The sequence below is a fragment of the Convolutriloba macropyga genome, chromosome 3, assembly GCF_964194025.1.
Source record: "Convolutriloba macropyga chromosome 3, txConMacr16.3, whole genome shotgun sequence".
In the NCBI taxonomy this organism is placed as follows: Eukaryota; Metazoa; Xenacoelomorpha; order Acoela; family Convolutidae; genus Convolutriloba; species Convolutriloba macropyga.
The window spans coordinates 74,667,268-74,680,144 of NC_134470.1; the positions used below are offsets into that span (position 1 = coordinate 74,667,268).

General features: G+C 34.0%; 1 protein-coding gene and 1 pseudogene across 1 annotated transcript in view; both read left to right on the forward strand.

Annotated features, from left to right (window-relative positions):
• The window catches only part of LOC142336738 (acetylcholine receptor subunit beta-like 2), a 46,239-nt pseudogene extending 45,548 nt beyond the window's left edge, over window positions 1-691 (forward strand).
• Window positions 1-12,877, forward strand: part of LOC142336460 (uncharacterized) — a 537,002-nt gene that overhangs the window by 334,514 nt on the left and 189,611 nt on the right. The gene's annotated exons all lie outside the window — the stretch shown is intronic.

Consider the following 12,877-nt stretch of genomic DNA (forward strand, 5'->3'; position numbering starts at 1 on the left):
CTTTAAAATGGAATTCCACCCTTATTAAGGGTAGCACTAACGGTGTAAAATTATTATTTTACACTCTTTACACTATTTTCCCCGTTATTTTTGGGCAAAAATCCTCGGCCCGGGAAAGCAAGGGAGGTTATAGGGCACCAATTTAAATAAAAATGCCGAAGTGTTTATTTGAGATCAATGCGAGGAGCGCTGTTTAGGAGCTCTTGATAAGCATGTTTCAAAGCTCTTGAGCATCACGGTTCAGACTGAATGACCGGAAATTTCATCTTTATTATGGTTCTTGTCAGAGAATGCGCCGACAGAAAAACAGTCATGGACCGAACTGCGAAAACAGTCAATGACCAAAAAATACAAATGCCAAAATTTCGTTCGCCGGAAAAAAGAGAGGGTTGCAAGAAAAGTCAGTGACCAAAAAAATCATGATTGGAAATCGGAAAGGAACCGTAGGATGGATATTTTCAAATCTAAAGTACTTATAAAGCTCAATTTGTGACCGAAACAGGAAATTTGAACTTTTTTCTTTGTAATATTTTTAGGTTTGTCAGATGGTAGTGTGTGTACGTGGCTGGCATCCAAACAAAGCCCAATTGCACAATTTTTTTAAACACTTTTTAAATTGGTGCATGGAGACAAAAGGTGAGTAGATGTATCAATGAAACTAGATCAACCCGTCACCAACAGCAAAAATAAACTATGGTTTTGTCTTGATGTGTGTTCATAACAAATTTAAAATTTTTCATCTTGACTTGTAAGCCTTGTAGCTGTTCTTGTCATGTCACTTCATTTCATTTTTTTTATAATTTTAAAATTACGATATCCGAAAATTTTTAAGTTCTTTTTAGTTCTACTCACTGTCTTTGTTTTGGTTTATCGAAACCTGAAGGCTAGTATTGTATAATGAGAGGCCAATCGTGCTCTCAGAGGGCGTATAATGGAGTTTTTATGAAATTTTTCTAACTTTTTGCTTTTGAGGCTTCGACACTATTTGTTTTTTTTTGCTTATTTTATTGTAGTTTATGTGGTTCTATAATAAAATTCCATTGATCAACGAACTTTTGGGCTCACTAATTGGCCATCAATTAATTTTATATTGCCTCCGATCAATATATTACGTTTTACAGGAATTGGAAAACGTTTTTGTCGTGCTTTCTCTGAACTTTTTTGTTTTTTTAATTGTTTTTTTTCGAACTGTATATTAGACTTATTGTTGACAGTCTGCAGCTGCTCTTGAGTAAACATAAGCGAATCTGTCCAGTGGCTTAAGTTATCAATGGACTAATTTGACTTCGACTGTGTATCTTTAAATACAAAGAGCAGACATTTGAATTCTGTTATTTGTTTTTTCTTTGTATTCCTGATCTTTTTCACAATAAATATTGATTTCAGACTTCGAATGCAAGCCTAGCGGTTCAAAGTTTTTATTGTAAAACATGAAAAAACTGACCAATGAGGATTTCACTCTTGGGAACTAATAGTGGTTTTTCGGATAATTGTCTTCATTTGGTGGGAAATACTAGTTTTAATTACCTTGTTTTATGCCAAGCTGACGCTGACGTCAATAAAGAAAAGACTTTTGCAATATTCATTGCAAATTAAACCGCACAAAAAATTTTAATTTTGTTAAAGCGTTTTGTTAATTTTTACAAAACGATATGATTCGCCATGATAAACAAGGATTATTCTGTTTCAAAGGGAATAGAATTTTTTTAAAGCCAGTTTTTTTTCGGCTTCACTTAACGTTTATTTGCGCCTCCTGACTTTCTCACTAAAAAATTCTAACGGTTCAGCAGCAATCTTAAAAGTTTGCTGATTACCTTCTCAATGTCTTCGAACTTTAAAATGGAACCTTTGCTCGTATCTCATTTAAATCAATTCTCTCCCGCAATTTAATATATAAACTTCTGATCAAGAAGTTAAAGAGATATTTTTGATGAATTCTGACACTCTGCGACGGAATTGATGTTGTTGATGTCAGTTTTTGCCGGATGCTGCATGTATTTTGTGTAAATAGATTGGTAATTTTTAAAAACACCCTATCGGAGAATGCATACCTAAATAACTAAACAAGGGTTAAACAAGTCGGACAAGGCAAACGCTTCTTCCTGGTGCGAACTTACTGTTTGATGCTGGTTCCAAGGCTTACCACCCAGAGTATTTCAGTACTGAACCTCAGTATCTCCTTATTATCTTGTAAAACCATTACTGAAACAGCTTATTTACATCAAAAAAGTTGGTCATTATGCCCAGAAAAAAAACAGAACAACTATTCAGACTGTTCATAGTAAAAACAGTACATTGAAATTTTCGAAAAAAATTGAAACATGCTAAGCATGTCAGAAAAGCATGAAAAATGCATGCATTTTGCTGTAACGACACGTTACCAGTTAAAACAGCTACATACATACTACATACTGTGTGCATACCGCTACTTTCACTGATACTGGATATTTCGGGATCCGTCTGGGGCGCGTTCGGGGTGCGTTCGCCTAATTAAATAACCAGAGCAGGTATATTCTCGACGTTCCGGGTCACTTAACAGGTGTACTCACGATGTCCCGGGTCACTTTACAGGTGTATTTTGAAATTTGGGTTGATTTTCAAGGCTTTGTTGTTTCTGCTCGAGAACTCAAAATCTTTGTTCTTTGTGTACGATAATTGCCTTAATGGAGATTTTTTTCCAAGAAGGAAGTTTGCTACTGTTTTTTGCCATTCTATGGCGCTAAAAATTATCCGAGTGGTATCCACCGCACAAGTATTTTTGTCCGTAACAGCTTTCGAATACCTCATACTTTGAATTACAAAGCATGATCTACCTTTTTTGTTTTAATTTTCTCCAATCTCTAGTTGATTTATTTAAGTAGACGAGTAAGAATGGTAATCAGAGCAAGCTGTATACAATCATGATCAATGTCAGAATTCTTGAGTAAATTTACTTGATTTTGTCTTCATTTATTTCGAAAATATTTCGACTAAGTTACAAAAACGTCTGTAGAAATTGGTGACGGTAATCGATTTCAACTCAAATGTGCTTGAAACATTGACGTCTCACTTAGATTATATAATGATGCGTGTTTTTGGTGTTTAAAGTGAATAGTGGTATTTTTTCGTCACTAACTGTTACGCCATAAATAACTCATTTCTGAACGCATCACTTTTGTTCACGGTTGTAGTGTCTTACAGCTGAGCTAGAGTCAATTGGACATCAGAAGTGAATATGACCGAAGCTAGAGAATAAACCAAATCACAATAAATGTCATGCTCAAAATCGTGCAGTTGGGTTTTACCAATGACAAAATTTATGCTTTTTTCACGATATATGTCACTTAATTCCACGATTTGAGTAAACAGATTTCAAACTTTAATGATAAAATACGCAAAATATAAAATGGTGACGAAAAAATGTCATTAATTTCAAAAAAGTGCCATTTTACTGAAGTTTGATTTTTCGGTCAACGGCAACGTAATGGACGAACATTATGTGAAAACGCACATTCCCGAGGCTCCTTGTTCAAAATCGATACTCAAATGGGATACCTGTAAACAGTAGAAAATGGTCAGCTCTTTGGCAAAATGGTAGTGAGTTGTCATTCAAAACTTTTTCATAACTCGGGCAATGATTCATCAACTTGGATTCCTTGGCGTGTAATGGAGAACTAATAAAGTCCGAACTTCCAGCAAAAACCACAGATACTATAATCACCACACCAGCTAATAAATATAACAAATTTCTACAGCTATTAAGAAAATTAAAATAATGAAAAATTGTCAAATTTTCACTGCAATCAAAATTCGAAAACATTCTTGATTTGAAGGGTATTATTTCAAAACAACTTATAGAAATCTTAATAACGCTTGGCCACCACTACTAATCAGAAAAAATCTGTGTTGTATATTATCTTGTAACAATATATAATTTTTGGCGTAATGCATAAAACTAAATTTTTACTTAGAATGAACGATTGATAAAAAGTTTTATGAGTAGCTATATAAAGTTGTAAAGAATTAATATAGAAGGTTGAAAGTTTGTTCACAATAGCTCTGTTCACAATCAAGCTGAAGAGCAAAAACGCTGAACTTCAGATGAAGATTAAGAGCACCGTTTGACTCAGTAATGACGTAACTGCGAGAATATACTTCTCGCCAATGGAAGAAATAAAGAATTATATAGTAAGTCCCATAAAGTTGCAACGCAAGTGAACGTTCGAAAAGCTCGGGACATGGAAATGGGCAGTCTTTTGCTAGATATCTGCATGTTTTAAATTTGAACTTTGACCTTTGAAACGTTCGATAGCGTTGCAACTTTATGGGACTGACTATAAGTACAGCCTTTAAACTCTTATAGGGCTGCATGTTTAAGAGCTTCGAGTGGCATGTTTAAGAGAACAAGCATAGTTAAGCGGATTCATAAGTAGAGGTCAATGACCAAGAACGCGTTGACCGAAAACGCCCTTTTCGGTCAATGTCTGAAAAGCTGATTCGAAGAGTTCAATGACCGAAAATACTCAGATGCAAGAGAAAATCGACGACCGAGAAGGCAAATCTAAGCAAAATGACCAAAAATTACAAAAAATCATGGGTTCTTATTTGGTGATGCAAACTTTATATTCCTGAACAAAAAAAAGCTAAGAAAAAAATTTTAGAAATGGGAAAAACCTCGATTTTCCGTTTGATCGATTCTGCCTTTGTCTTGGGTTTCTTTTTTAGATGTTTTTTTCAGTTTTTGTTTTTCCCTCATTATATCTCCTTTGTTTTTTTTTCTTTTTTCTTTGTTCCTTACTGCATTTTTTATTCATTTCTTTCTTTCATGTAGTTAATGATTTGAGTGGTTCCAATACTTCCGTGTAGTCGTAAATTGTTTTTAAGTATTTTTATGAATTTTTAACTGTTGTTATTTTGTAGTCCTTTAGCTTGACTTAGTCTCAGTAAAAACATTTCCCATTGATATTTTAAGGTGTTAAACGTAAATCTATCTGGAATTTTTAATTGAAAGTGACTTTTAAAATTGTTGGTTATGAAAAAATTCAATTTCAACTTGGCTGCTTTTTATCTTCCATTGTCGACTTGTAACTTAGTACCATAAGGCTCAGGTCCCGTCGGCTTTTTAGTTGAGAATAGTTGAATTTGTGTTATGGAGTTAAGCTTTTATATCAAATACTGTTTTGATTTTGTTTCTTTTTTGTTTGTATATTTTCGTAATCTTTGTAACGGCAGGTCTGATGGGCGCTTTAATGTGGCGTGGATTCATCTAATTCCTTTATTATTTTGTTTTTGCAACATTTTTTGCCCAATAAACCTTTTTCTATCATCACTTCATTTGGTAGACATTTAAGTCAAAACTGAGAATAAGCGGGGTCAAAAAATTATGTGTGAACGCACATAACTGAGTCTCCTTCTGAATTCAAATCAAGTAATCGTAAATTTTCCGTTTTTAAATTTTTAGTTTTTTTTATGTTTTTTTTCTAATTCGCTGGAAGCTTTTTTTGGGCTTTTCTTCATCAGGGTTTATTAGAGCAGTTGCTAATTGGTAAGTATTGTTAAGATTTTTTTTCACGGTTGAGTACAGCTTATTTTTCATAAAACACCGACTTCTTTTTGTTTCCATTGTTCTTTATTGAAAATATCGTGAAGAGTTATAAATAATGAAAGCAATATTCTTTTTGGCCATGATCTTGAGTTGTGTCTCTCTTGTTAGTTTGACTTTTCTTAAGCAAGCTTTTTTGTGTTACGATTTCTTCAAGTGAAAATCTGTTAACTCCTTCGGGAATGTGAATTGCTGGAAATAGGTGTAAAAATAACGTTTTTTATTTTACCAAGGGGACTGCCAGTAAATTATCAACTAGAATTATTCGGCATTTCCTGTGGTACTTGTTACTAAGATAGATGTTGTTTGTATTGGTGTCTCACAGATAATTGGTATGCTTTTCAATCGATCGTGCCTGTCGAAATTCCAATTAAAATAAGTGATTTGAATCAAATTGTTTTTTTAATTAGCCCTCGATTCGTTCACATAATTGGCAGGCATATCTGATTCTTCTGGAAAATTTTTCTTGGTGGAAAATTGTTATATGTTAGAAACAATACAGCTGGCGAGTGAGTCAATTGATGCACTTAATAACTAGGCATTTTACTTAACAAGTCGTGTAGACCATATTTGTGTGGATTTGTGTGGGAGTTTTCATATACTTGTTTCCGAAGTTTTATGAATTTTATATTGAAGTTTTATTTAAAACCACTTTTTACAAATTTGGAGCAAATATGTTATCTAAGAAAAATTCAGCTACTTATAAAAGGATTCTAGTAATATTTCTCATAAACAATACAAGAAAACAGTAGACCTTGTTTTACTTATTCCATATGAAATCAGAAGACCATATCAACTTCTTGAGTTTTTGGTTCTATTTACGAGATGCAGACATAACATAAACGAAATGGATCGAAACTTTGGTAAACTCAGTCTAATTATTTTTTTGCTCTGAAAAACATCGATAAACCGTTTTGTATTGAAACAAGATAACTCGTTTAATATAGCCAAACAATGCTCGTCTCAAGTGCCCTTGTTCAAATATGTGCCCAAAGTTGTCTAGTAATTATTTAACGCCCGTGTCAGGAATTCCAAGCGGCTATTAAAGCGCCCTTAAATTTTCTATAATTCAAAGAAATTGAATTGTTTTGGGGCGCTGTCTTTTTTATAAAGATCTGCTGACACATTTTCAAGACTTTTGAAGTCAAATTGGAGTTTAGTCACGCCGAAACAGGAAAGGGAGCGAAAAAGCGAGTAGTTTTGCGCCGTAAAATTTGTTCGCTCTTATTTTAAAGTAGAGTGAGAAAACAGTGTTTGAACAAAAATTCGCTTTGTAGCTAGACTATATTAATCGCGTGAACACTAAGGCCGCATGTTTTAGAGGAATCCCTGAGTGGCAAGTTTTAACAGTACTACCAAGCAGCACGGTTAAGCGGTTGCTTAATTGGGATTAATGAACAAAAAAGTGTGATTTAAGGTCATTGACCGATTAATGTTTCTAAAAGGTCATTAACCGAAAATTGTTGCTAAGAGTTGTGTCATCTACCGAAAAATGCTTCATAAAAAATGCTGTTGCCAAAATTTCGGTGTTAATGCAAAAGAAAATAATTGGTGTTTCAATAAACAAAATCAATTGTGTAGAAAAAATCGTTGGCCGATTAAATGTTAAGAAAAAGGTCTTTGACCAAAGACTTCTCCAGAAAATGGTCCGTGACCGAAAACATTTTGATACTGAAAAGGTAAACTATCAGAATTGTATCAACAAAGAGGGTTTACGATACTGTTTTTCCTAGTTCATTGTCAAAATATTGTTGATCAAAAACGTTGTCTTTTGAAGGTTTTCTTGTGTGGTGGTCTGGGAGAAGGTTGTCCTGTCTGGTGAAAATTTGTGAATTTAAAATCACTAACCGAAAACGTTAAGGATTAAAAGGTGGATGATGGATGTTTGTTTCGTCAAAGTTTCACTGTACGAAAAATTTTAAATACAGAAAAGTTCAGCAAACAAAATTTGTGAAGCGTATAAGACCCAAAAGATCCCGATGCGAAAACGAAAATTAGGGCCAAAAATTTCTAGGTGACAAAACTGAGGTCATGAAAGAAATAAATTTTCTTTAGCGCTCAGTGGAGGACTTATTCATTTGAAGGGCTGTTGCTGATAAATTTTTGTGAACAAAACATGAGAGGTGTATAATTTTTCTTCAAGTTTGTCGAAGAAAATTTTGTTGGTGGCAATAGCCAGCCCATTAACTCAATTCTTTGTTTGTTGACTTCTTAAAAGCTTTTGCAAAGGCTTGCCAGCAATTCCTTTTTATCATCACAATCCTTGTCTTGCGCTCATCCATCCATCGTGTTCTCATTAGCACATTAAAAACTTTCGCAAAGGATTGCCAGCAATTCCTTTTTATCAGCACATTCCTCAATTTTTGCAAATCCATCGTGTTCTCATTAGCACATTCATCTTTTTTTATGAGAACTGAAATTCATTGTTTTACCCAGGATCTTTTTTCTCTTCTCTTTTCAATTGTTGCATCTCTCGCTTTCTTCATTTTTTTTTTCAATCTTTTTTCTTTTGTGCAATCTTCTATTTTTTCTGCTCTACAAGGGTTTTCTCTAACTTTGATTTTTTTCTTTTTTATCAGCAAATTCCTCGTCTTGGGATCATTCATCGTGTTCTCATTAGCACAACCATCCTTTTAATGAGAACTGGAATTCATTGCTTCACCCAGAATCTGTTGTCTCATCTCTTTTGAGTTGTTGCATCTCTCCCTCTCTTTAGTTTTTTTGTGTATCTTTGTTTCTTTTGTGCTATAAAATTTTTTGCTCTTCAAGTGTTTTCTTTAACTGTGATATTTTGTTCTCGCACATAAATTTATGCTGTTGCTTTTTGCGTTTGCTCACTATCTCGCTATTCTTGTACTTTGTCTTTCTCTCTCTCATGATTCTGGCTTCCTTCTTTTGGCTGTCCCATTTACCTTCATTCTATCGCTTTCCTTTTCTCTTGCGTTCGCTCACTTTCCTTTCTCCTCCTTTTTCTCTCTCTCTCTCTCTCTCGCTCTCTCTCTCTCTCTCTCTCTCTCTCTCTCTCTCTTTCTCTTTTTCTTTTCTTGGTTGTTTCCTGAATTGTTCTTTCCTTTTTATTTGTCTGTTTTTGAATGTGTTTGTCTCTTTTTTTTGTATTTTTAAAAGTTTTTGTGTGTATTTGTCTGTTCATTTGTTTTGTTTCCTATTGTATTTCTTACGGTGGGGTCATGATAATCTTATGGTTTTTGATGCATTGTATTCTTTCTGTTTTTTCCTGACTCATCAATTTCGATTTTACCTTCTCTTTTTCTTGTTAATTTCTTTTTTCACTTTTTGCTCCCATTGGGTTTCTCCCAGACTCTTTTTTCTGTTTTCATTCTCTGCTTTCAACCTTATTTTGTTCTGTCTTTTCGATATTTTCGTACTTTAAATCTATGCGCTTCGACTCATTATATATTTTTGCTGCTATCGATCTCTCTTTCTGTCCCTTTTTATACCTCATTCTATCTGTTTTGATTTTTATTGCTCCTTGAGAACGTCTATTACTCTTAACTTGCTTAAAACTTTCCTTTGACATATTTGGCTCTCTTCTTTTTTGTTGATGTGTCCGAATTAGTTTTGCAAACTAATTCATTGAAAGGATTGCATGTACACCAGTTACCAGGAATAAGATTTCAATTGTTAAAATTTCAAGATAATATGCATTCAGATAGTCTTTACGGACCTGCCAGCTTTATTCAATTTTGCTAAAAATTGTGTAGAGCTAGAGCGTTGACTTTGAATATTGAGATAATAAAGCATGTTGGACATCAGATTTGAATATTCTTCAAAACTTTCTCTGAATTTTGGATAATATAGCCTTTTTTCGTTAAAAAACCGAAGCTTCAACTTTTTTCCCAAAAAACCATACAAAAAGTTGGGTGAATTGTTTGCTTTGAATCTTTTTTGCCATAAATTAAGCTTCCTTTTCCAATGTTTCGTTTGACACTTGGACTATCTTGGCTGCTGATCAGTCTGGTCCGAAGTCTGGGTCGCTGACCCGGATTTGGGGTGGGTTTTTCTTATCTGGACCAGGGTCTTGCTTTGTTCCCGCTGGATCAATCTACAGCTTGGGTATTTTCGCTGTGGCCCAGCGTGACCAAAATCAGTTCAGAGTGGCTCAGATAGGTATTTAAAAAATTGTTAAAACTAATTTTTACTGTTTACCCTTAAATTAAACCGGTTTTAAAACATGACTTCTTCCATATGCATTCGTCTTCTCAAAAAACAACAAACTCTGTTTTAGGTAACCCGAGCATAATTTGGTACGTAATTATGGAGATAAAGATTTTTTTTAATTTAAGGACACTCAAACAAAGTCAAAGAAAACATCCAGTTCATTTCTTGCAAATCAATTGGAAGCCAAAAATCATTCACAATAAGTATTTTCATCTCCATAAACCTTAAAAATCAATCAGAAAAATTTACCTGTCCAACTACCTATAGACTGGCAATTAAAAGATTTTCTTTTTAGTTTTGTAAATCTCCCTTTGAATCTTAATCATACAGATAAGCAACTGAATTTAGTATTACCCAGTACTGATTTACACTTTGAGTTCACTTTGGGCGCCTTTAAAAAACTATCCAAGCAATCTCAGGGTGAGATCCCCCCGGGCCGAGGTGTCAACACTAAAAAACGCAAAATTATATAAGATTGGCGTTGAATGCGTTGAATTTATGTAAGATATACGCCTGAGCGTAGATCTAACATAATTTCAACGCATTCAACGCTAATCTTACATAATTTTGCGTTGAATTTTAGCTTAGATCTTACATTTTTAGCGTTGAAATTAGCGTTGATCTTACATAAATTGAACGCATTCAACTCTAATCTTACATAATTTTGCATTGAATTTTGGCGTAGATCTTACGTATTTAGCGTTGAATTTTAGCGTTGATCTTGCATAAATTCAACGCATTCAACGCTGATCTTACATAATTTTGCGTTGATTTTTGGCGTAGATCTTAAATATTTAGCGTTGAATTTTAGCGTTGATCTTACATAAATACAACGCATTCAACGCTAATCTTACATAATTTTGCGTTTAATTTTAGCGTAGATCTTACATATTTAGCGTTGAACGTTAGCGTAGATCTTACATAATTAGCGTTGATTTTAGCGTTGATATTACAATAAATTCAACGCATTCAACGCTAATCTTACATAATTTTGCGTTGAATTTTGGCGTTGATCTTACATATTTAGCGTTAAATTTTAGCGTTGATCTTACATAATTTCAACGCATTCAACGGTAATCACTTTTTAGTGCTCTCTTACGGTGCAAAAACCATTTCAGACCATTTTAGGAATTCAAATTGGTTTTCAAAACTTTTAAAAAAAATTAAATTTTTTCCAGTACGCCTCACATGGTAAATGCGTTGAAAATGCTAAGTTAAATACTACGCAAAATCAACGCAAAATATGTAAGATCTGCGCTTTATAAGAATTGCGGCTCTTAAGGAAACCAAGGTACAGTTGCACAATGGTAGAAGAGGCGACAAGCAAACAGGAGGTCAGCGGTTCGAGTCCCATACGCGACTGGAGGTTAATAGTTCAAGTGGACGCTTTGGTTTTTTTTTGTAAGATCAACGCTAAGTTCAACGCAAAAATATGTAAGAACTACTCTAAATTCAACGCTAAATATGTAAAATGTACGCTAAATTCAACTCTAAGTATGTAAGATCAGCGGCAACTCGTTGACAAGTCGGAAAATTCGCCGCAATTTTCTGAAATAAATTTGCGTTGAATTTTTGTCTTCAAATTCAACGCATTCAACGCAAAATTATGTAAAAAATTGCGGTGAATTTTCCGACTTGTCAACGCTAATTACCGCTGATCTTACATAATTTTGGCCAAATTCCTCGGCCCGCACCGCCCACAAAAAGTAGGAGTCATATGGACTTAAGTAACAGACAGGAAAATAATTTTAGATCAGAGGAGTTTTTTGGGCCAAATGTTACCAACTTGGACTGGACTGAACAAACAGACTCAAATCAAGGACAAGGCCCAAAATTCTCAAGACACACTGTCTTGAAAACTAAAAACTTACCTTAAACAACATTCACTAAAGCAGATCTTTCTGGGCAGGTTTTACAAACCATTTCGAAAAACTAATGCAAGGCAAAAGTTGTCGAAAATGGTTCAACTCTAATCTTTGATTCCAATTCAGTAGAAACCAACAATCGAATGCCTTGATGAAATGAGTTTTCTTCGCAACCAACTATGAAATTAATTATAAAGTAAAGCGAGAAAATCAAAGGAAAATGAAAAACCCTGAATAAATGTATTCTACTATGCCGTCAAGAACCCAACTATAAAATTCAATTTATAGTAAAACGAACGCAAAAACAAACAATTAATACAAAAAAATTTTGAGGGTTCAAGAATGTCAACAAGAAATTGTAATTTATTGAGAACCAGGATCAGAAAAGGAAAAAGATAAAGCTTCTCTTAAATTACTCACGGTGACATAAAAAAATTTTCAAACATAGAATAATTTGAAAAACATAATCTGTTCACTCAGAAAATTTACATGCTGGATTGTTCTTTCCTTTTAAACGCCAATAATGTGACCTCTGTCCTGTCAATAACGCTACCAGACAAGACAACGAATCTGAAAGATAGAAAAAGGTCTCTAAATCAAAAATTTCTTTGAGAAAACTTGTGATATCAAAGACGAAAAACTCATATTTCAAACGTAAATCCGCAATAGGTATTAAAGTATATTCCATTAGAAAGACAAACAATGCGACCTGCATTTACTGACTGACTTAAAGCAGCAAATTGACAAAAAAAATCACAAAAGCACCTCCTGCTAACAATTTTGCCAGATTTTTCAGTAAAATTGATCGAAAATTGCCTAAAAATGGGGAAAATGTGAGGAAAACCAACTTAAATTAGTCAAATCCTCGCGAAACTTGAAAACCCGATAACACCATGGAAAAAAGAAAATCAATAAAAAATAGTTTAGGTATTCTACGCTTATCGGGCTGTCCAAAAATATTACTCTCAACCGTCTACAATTAGTATATCCGTCGGCCAAAATTGACTGAATAAAAATAATGCGAAATATTCTCCACATCAGAAATATCGGGAGAAAAAGCATGTGTTCTACTAATAACGGAACATCAAAAAACGAAAAGCCTGAAACTGTAGTGTTTTGAAAAAAGAGAACGCATGTTTAGTTCTAGGGTTTGGGTTGGTGTTGGCGGTATGTAGCTAGGAGGGGCGGAAATTGGTGAGCAGTGTAGTTGGTATTTAGGGAGATGGTAGATACATGGGGTGGGTAGGCAGTT